We start from the raw sequence: 7,466 nt of genomic DNA, 5'->3' as shown, positions 1-7,466 counted from the left end.
GCTCCTGTCTGACTTCTTTTTCCTTGAAAGTCATGTGAAGAAATCTCATGTGATTAGGGAGAAAAGCCTGGTATTTCTTGATAAAGAAACAGAAAGTGGCATCATTTGTTTCTCAAGAAAGAACATGGAAAACCATCTCCATTTGTGGTTCAGGATGTGACTCAGAAAGGTTCTTCCCAACAAAAAAATGACATTTTTCCCCAAGTAAATATTTTATGCAGCTAAATAAGTAGGCAGTAGGACTAGCGAATACAGCATTGACTAGGAGCCTAAGCTTGTTTAAATGCTTGGTGTTCCTCAGTTTCCCTACATCTCAAATGAGGATAATGATGTTTACTTTTAGACAATTTTAATATCAATAAAATAATGATATGGTATAATGAGTTGATTATGGTTCTTTTTACGTGAAAAACTTTGACCATCCAAAATTCAGTCCTGGATTGTCCTAATGATAGCTCTTCAGTTAAATTTGTTTAAAGCTTTCTTTATCAGTCCAGTGGAAACAGGTTTGTTCCTAATAAAAGCTCATTAGCCTAAGCATTTAATGTATGGTAATAGGGGAATGACAGCTTTCATCTAGCAGTGTATAGACCTAACTTGTGACAGGACAGTTCTTTTCTATGGGCTTATCACACAATACCTGTCACACCGTTAAACTAATACACAAAAGTCCAACAAAACAGACATTTTGGCCTACAAATCTGTTACCCATATTTTAATGTTCAAATGGCAGATACCATCTAAGGCAGTCTGTCTTATGTTTTGAAATAGCAGAATAGTGTATTTAATAGTAGTTAATAATCCAATAGTAGCAAGTAGTACGTTGAATTGGACTATGTGAGAAAATTTAAAATATTTTAAAAGGTAAAAGGGAGCTTGTAATGTGAAAGTAAAGCAAACAAGCCTTCCAGTTTTCAAAAACATATTGCTTTTGCAAAGAGCCTGATAGATTCAGGACAGACACATCTATTCATCTTAACCATTCATAATGTCACATCTCCAAGACTCTTCATTGGAGAGGTGTGCAGATCTCCCCTATGATTGCACTGTCCCTTATGCTTCACTGGGCAGCGGTTGCAGGGCTGTGCTGTGGGTGAATCTCACACCCGTGCTCCTGCCAGGCTCTCAATGCAATAACACTCATCATCAATACCCCAGTCACGATACACCCCATAGCAAGATCCAGGATCATCTACTAGGGGACTAAATACTAGCTGTTAGATAAAGGCATCAGGCAATCTCCTGTCGTGGCTGTCAATGTTGTGTAGACAGTCTTACGCTACTAGATACGAAAGTCAATGTCATAAGCTGCCCCAGGACCTATGGGTTCAGATGGGCTCAAAACCACCTTTTCCTCCTACCAGGAAACTTTCTTGGCTGACACTAGTCACTCTTCTCATCCTCTTGAGTCACCAGTTCTTAAACTGTGCCATGTAGCTTGGCCTGTTTTCCTTTGCATATCCTGAGACAATGTATGGGGTAGCTGGACACTCCAGTTAAAACCAGCTGGAGCACACGAGTTTTGAGGAACGAGAGAGTGTGAACTGCTTGGCTGTGTGGGTGATCCCTCTGAATTTGTTTAAGAACAAACTAAATGTTTTTTTAAAAATATATTTATTGGAATAAAGTTGCAACAAGATATAATGACAAACCGTAGGCTTTTATTAATGATGAAGAATTCCCATAGCTGCACCCAAGCTACCTGTTGACCCTCTCTTAGGTTAAACTAGAACTGTTCTCTGTTCATTTTTTTGCTATCATTGCCTTGTACATCTGCTGCATCGTCCTCCTTTTCTTCCTCATGTCCCGAGTAGGGGGAAAGAGGCACAGAATAAAAGTCTGCTGGGCTAGATACCTTTGCTATCTTCGTTTATGTCTTACACACCTTAGATCTTTCACTGTCTGTTATCTGACACTGGGACTCTATGTGATACAGGGTTATTCCTGTCTTACTTTCTTCTGTGGAGTTTTTAATTAAAATTTCAATTGTATAGTACAACTAGCACATCCTGTCTTCGAGACACTTCTCTCTGTTATGGCCTTCCAGAGGCACAGTGGTAAAAATGTACATTTGATAACTATGACAACATACAAATGCACAGTATTCTCACTAGATTTGTAACTGCTTTTACTAAGGATGCGAAAGTGGGAAGAGTGATTAGACCCAATACAAGCCTGTGCCCTCCCTCATAGTCAAGGCACATTTTAGTGTTGATTCAAGACAATCCACAAAACACCCTAGGCTCGATGCCAGTAGGTAATTTGCTTTTGTTTTGTTCTCAAAACTGTGAATTTACATAACCCTGAAGGTACCTGAATTTCCTTGGCACATAATTGTCAGTAAAACTCACCGTAAGGGTGCCCAGGTCACACCTACGCACTGCTGGGCTCCACAACTGAGATGTTCCTCTGTCAGCCACCTTCTCCTGCAGGAGCTGGAGGTGATCACTGAGGGATTGCTAACAAGAGCTAGGAAATGATGCTCCTCTGAGTCTTGTAGTCTAGCATCTCACTCCTTGAGATAGAGGAGACTTAAACTCATCTCACTGCACTCCCAGGTGTTAACTTAAGCTGCTCACTGCTCAGTGTGCTGACTACTAGGGACACAATTTTTATAAGGCCAATTGTCCTTACGTGCTGTGCAGGAACTAACCATAGACCCCTGATGTGGCATGATGACTTCCAGGAGGTGCCAGGTTGCCTTAAAGACACTACCTGAGCTTTGTGACACCTTTATTGGCCTAAAAGCTTCAGAACTCAGATTTCTTTTCCATCAAGCGGTCCTCAGTGCAGAGTGGAATAAAGGCATTATGGTCTCCTGTTCTAGCACGTGTAGAGATAATTCTATTTTCTATCTTGAAAGACTAGGGACCTAGGCTGAAGGCTGTTCTGTTTTCTGCAGACTGACAGAAGCTCTCAGGTTGTTTTGGCACACAGGAATTAACCTAAACCTAAGGCAGTAGTAGCTGTGACCTTCTCAGTTGATCACATATCTGAACCTTTATCCATGATATGGAATACCCCTACAGGGCATCTAGGTACTGACAATCTTTTCCTGTCTAGTTATTCTGAGCTACAAAATGCTTTACACCAGAGGATCAGCTCAGAGGAACCTTAAAGGACCAAGGGATGTGTAGTTGTGTAACTTTTTGGCAACTATGAGAATACAGGCGTTCATCTGTGACATTACTCATCAAAACATTCAGCCTGCTCATCTCCAGCAACCAGAGCTCCAGATGTAGCTTGCCAGAGGTGCACGCTGCCAGAAATCGTACTGGCAGAAAATCCAAGGTGAAAAAAGTGACATGGAAACTAAATAGTTAGTGCTAAGAGAAAAAAAAAAGTACATCAAGAAGAACGGCTACATTCTATAGGTAGAATGATGGGATGACAGACTCTCAGGGGTCTGCTTTGCATACTCAAGGAATGAGGAGAAGCTGTGCACAGCTGGCGCATTTCCGTCTAGCAGTGATAGATGGAGACTTTTGGAAGGAAAAAAAGGAGAGGGATGACTCTTCATACCTTTCTTCAGTTCTTACCTGTAGCATTTTGCAGGTAAATTCTTAACCAAAAGGGAATCCTACAGGAGAGCAAATATGAAAAGTGCAGTGATAGGCACCAATAGAGGCAGCAACAAGCAAGGCATTAAAGTATCATCGCTATATGCAAATTCCTACTTAAGCATGGCTTGCCTTCAAGGGGAATGACCATAGGTTTGGTCAAATAGAGCTAGGTTTAAATGCACTGACAAGCCAGCTCAGAACTTACCTTGGACATGGTATGTATGATCAGATTCACACAACAGAAGCCTGGCTGGGCAGAAAACTGGCCCTGGAAGCTGCTTCCCGTCCTGGAGAAGCACACTGAGAAACAGGCTGGGGAATCACCCTGTGCTGCAAGCAGCAGTCAGACTCCCAGAGGGCATCTCTCTGCATGCAATCCCGAAGCCCAGCCCAAATCTGTAGGTGGGCAATGCAACAGTCTGTGTTCCCTGAGATAAGCATATGACACCTTGCCAGACTACTCATTTTATAGATACGATCTATCTCACTGACAGGAATCCTCCGTTGTAGTCTAGATTCCTTGTAGGACAGTAAATACCCCAATAATAGGAACTGAGAACTGAATAGAGCATATGAGTTCCTGTAGGTTTAGACAAGTGCCCCTGACATTTTTTCATACTTTGTCATCTCCTAACTTTTAATCTTCTGGCTTGTACAGCATTTTATCTCTTTATTTCATGATGTGTAGATTCCAATTCAACAGTCACAGACATCTGTCAATTCAGCTATCTTCTCTTAACAAGAGCAGGTGTCCCTATTAGACAATGATTCAGCTACATTTGGAAGCAGCTAAAATTCTGCCCGTTTCATCTGCGCTGAGTTTCTGAAATGGTCCAAAGAATCCTGTGAAACAAAGATGCTTGGGGGCAAAAAGGTGGAGCTGGTTTTGTCAGATTTTAGCAGGACTTGATCTTTTGGTCTGAATTGGAGCGTCCTTCAAGCATCATTTCTATAGTTAAAAAAATTCCTTTCTGTATCTCTAACAAGCACCCTTTGAGGAAGGCCACTGAACACACAGATTTACTCCTCTAGGCTGCAGAATTGTATGCCCAAATACCAGTATTCAGCACAGAGAGGTTAAAGCCAGCACTACCCAGCTCTTCAGTGGAGTGGGGAAAGCCTTTCTGTTGCAGTGTTCTCAAAAAAAAACTTGGACCTCTCCTCCTTCCTGGCCGAGAGACTAAAAATTTTGCAGTTGAAACTATCCTGTTGGTGAATAGTCATCCAAAATAAGAACAAAAAGTCTTAACTGTCTATGACCTGTTGAATCATGGATTAATTAGGACTGAAACTCAAAGCAACAAGAACTGGGCTTAAATGCAGAGGGATTCCTCTTAGCACTAGCAAAAGCCTCCAGTTTGAACCCTCACCTTGAGTCCTGGGGATATTGAACCTTGACTCTCTTGATAAGCAATATTTCTCATTTAAAAGATGAAGCCTGTACAGAGACAGGGAAAGTAAAATAAACTTGGGAAGAGCTAACAATGCTGACTTAATCTTATATTTGTATTAGCAACAATTCAGGGCGCATGCTATACTTCTTTGCACTAAACTTTTTACTCAGTTTCACAGCCACAATGATGATATTTGCCTCAGCTATTGCCCTTTTGTGGTCACTACTATCGTTTCAGCTAGCCCTTCTCCCTGTTTCACCATCAGTGGTTACATCACCGTAATATCCAGGAATTCCTTCATTCACACAGACATGTCGCTAGCTCACAGAGATGCTCAGACCTACCTCACTTGTTTCAAGAGACTTACAGGGAATTCAGGGTCCCACTGCTCCCAGCAGCTTCAGCTCAAGGTATTTCTTTCCCTCCAAAGCCACCTCCATATTAGCTCATCACAGTGTCTGCAGAAGGTCTACAACTTGCAGGAGTCTCAAAGTCCTTGCCGTTTCTGTTCTGATCTCTGTTCTATTCTGCCTCCATTTCAGCATGAACTTCCAGCAGTTAGGTAGATGATTCTGGACAGAAAGCTTATGCAAATAAAATCACTCTTTAGCTGCCCTTCTTCCTGTTCAGTAGCATTTCAGAACCTCTCCTCTGTGGAGCTTACATTCTTTTTTTTGTTTCTGTTTACAAACACCAGCTAGAAGCAAAAAGGCTTTATTCCTTTAAGGAAACCACACTGAAAGTGGCTAAAAACTACTAGCTAACCATTTTATTGCTCTCTGTTGAGTCCTAGAACTATATTTCCAAATGCCCATCAGATAATGACCAATGTCATCAGATAACACTGATGCCTTAGATCCAGTTCTTTCAGTATCTGATGCTACTTGCCATGAACACTCAGTATGTCAAACGCAAATTTTAAATTGCTCCCCACAGCTAAGCTGTCCTGCTGGGTTACCAAACACCGCTACTGATGAAAGTCCATTAAGAAATGATGCTTTTATCTTAAGAAGTAACAGTTTACCTGTCAACCAAGGATACGTGGGTAGTTGCAGTCCAGATGGGCAGCCACGTTGATCCCTTTTCATGGCACGAACTATCAAATTTCAGCATGTATAAACACCAAACGATTTTCTGAGGCAAAGCATAAGTCCCTTAGGAGCTTTACAGTCAGTGACTTAATTCTGCATGAAGAATGTAACAGGTGCAAATAGTTGGCAAAAGGGGTGTCTGACTATTTCTAAAGACAGTTCAATAATCTTGGAAAAGGGCATGAAATGGAATAGTTCTCACAAAAAAAGTTGTCTGTTTCCAGAATGACTATTGGTACACACAACAGAAGTAAAAAGACTTTCATATTGCCCTGTAAAAATGTCTATCCCATGTCTCTGCAAAAGTCTAGTTCTCGTAGTAAAGAAATAAGCTGCAGGATTTTTTAGTTCTTACCTCTTCCAACACCAATACCATCGTTCTGTTAATTTCTGTGTTGTGTGGACCTAGGACTGAAACTGCAACCACTTCTGCCATGCAAGCCCTTCCACAGCCAGACAGCAGTGATACAATCACAGTGAATCCGATGTGAATTTGAACTCTGTACTCTGTGGTTCTCTAGTGTGTGGCACTTCTCACAGTAATAAGCTCTCTTTATCTAGTAATTAAAGTTAGATTGATTTATTTTGCATATCTCTTACTGGCAACTTATTTGCAGTTAAACACAAAAATTGCAGGAAAGAATAAGTGTCATCTAAACAGCTTGATTGAAAAATTTGTATAAGATATTTCTAGTTCAAGGCTGCTAATTAAGATACTTTTCGTTCAAGGCTGCTAATCCACATATATTGTATAGCTATTGTATAAAAGACTTGGGTTTGGTTTCTAACAGAAATATTTCAGCAAGCCATAAAGTCACATGGAGATTGTACAATGCAAGAATAAATAATCAGCTAACAATTTATCTCCCAACCAAAATGGTAATCCAGCCTGGACATAAGTCTGTCTTAATCAAGTATGGTCTCATATAATTTGCTGGGAAAACTGATGCTTTTGACACTATGTAAAAGCCTGGCTGAAAATGGGCCTGATTTGTAGAAATCTTTGGTCATGGTGCCATTACCATTCTGTAATGAATTCTGCGTGGAGGATGAAGGTGGAAACCGGGACCAGAGCAAATGACCCCTCTCCACTGGTGGATGCCTTGAGGTTCGTGTCTCCAGGCGGCACCGAATAGCTTTGTGACGAATGGAGATCACAGACCTCTTGAGAAAGTCAAAGCTGAGCCCAGAGTATGAGATCAGGCCCCCTGCTACTCCCACACAGCTCTGTAAGGTGCCTGAGGAGGGAACGAGGGCTCCCCGGGAGACCTGATGGGAAGAGAGCCAGCGCCTCGCTGAGAGCTGGGCTGCTGTGTCAGAGAGGTGCACAGCTGGCAGACCCCAGTAATTTGTGTTGACAACTGCTTTTCCACAGCCACACGTGTTGACCGGTCCCATGCAGGGGCTGAACACCCTCA

This window comes from Phalacrocorax carbo, chromosome 1 (assembly GCF_963921805.1).
Source record: "Phalacrocorax carbo chromosome 1, bPhaCar2.1, whole genome shotgun sequence".
In the NCBI taxonomy this organism is placed as follows: Eukaryota; Metazoa; Chordata; class Aves; order Suliformes; family Phalacrocoracidae; genus Phalacrocorax; species Phalacrocorax carbo.
Note: the sequence above shows the minus strand (reverse complement) of the source record.